The sequence below is a fragment of the Aplysia californica genome, unplaced genomic scaffold (genome assembly GCF_000002075.1).
Source record: "Aplysia californica isolate F4 #8 unplaced genomic scaffold, AplCal3.0 scaffold00211, whole genome shotgun sequence".
NCBI lineage: Eukaryota > Metazoa > Mollusca > Gastropoda > Aplysiida > Aplysiidae > Aplysia > Aplysia californica.
In genome coordinates this window covers 596434-597284 of record NW_004797481.1, presented here as the reverse complement: position 1 = coordinate 597284, position 851 = coordinate 596434, and positions in this window count along the sequence as shown.

Sequence of the window (851 nt, the reverse complement as noted above, 5' to 3'; positions counted from 1 at the left end):
GGGGGGTGCTATAGACGCTTGATCGGAAAGTAGGAGTAAACTACACCAGAGCACCCGCCAACCACCCACTGTATACACAATGACGATAAATTGGTGACAATTCAAATCTAGAAGTAAAAAGTAATACTGCAGGACATATACCAGAACCTTTACGTTTCGTCTGTAATTATTATTACAAAACCGAAAACAACCAAACACACCAGCATAGCACATCAAACTGAAGAGACAGATGCGAGATGAAAGCAGCACAGCGTATCGAAAACCTTAATTTAAAAACACAAAAAAACCAAAGGAACAAAACAAAACCCCAACAACAAAAAACCGCCAATTCAATAGTAACGGGAAACAAGGCCAGGACCAGGCTCCAAACTACACGGCAAGTACCTTTCCCACCCCTTCATTTAAGTTGTCAGTGGGTACAATAGCAGAATAAGCTGCAATGATTACGCAATTATCCCCCCAAGCCCTTAAAAAAACAAGCAACACCAACAAACCAACAAACAATAAAAATAACAATACAATAATTAAGGAGAGTTGTTCGCGAATTCCGTCTTCAGGCACGGCAGTTTTCAAAGATCAATGCTTAAAAAAAGACGTCCACTCGACGACAGAAGCCAACATAACTTTTTTTAATTCAGGTTATGTATGTCTGGCGAAACAAAACAATAAAACTTTAAGCGCACTTCAGTGAGTCAGTGTAGATATCTATGTGCCTGGTTAGATGTGTCTTTAGTGTGATAAAATCAGCAGGTGTTCACATCCTTATTTCTCTCGTACTTATACCCACAAACCAACACACACTCTCTCTCTCTCTCTCTCTCTCTCTCTCTCTCTCTCTCTCTCTCTCTCTC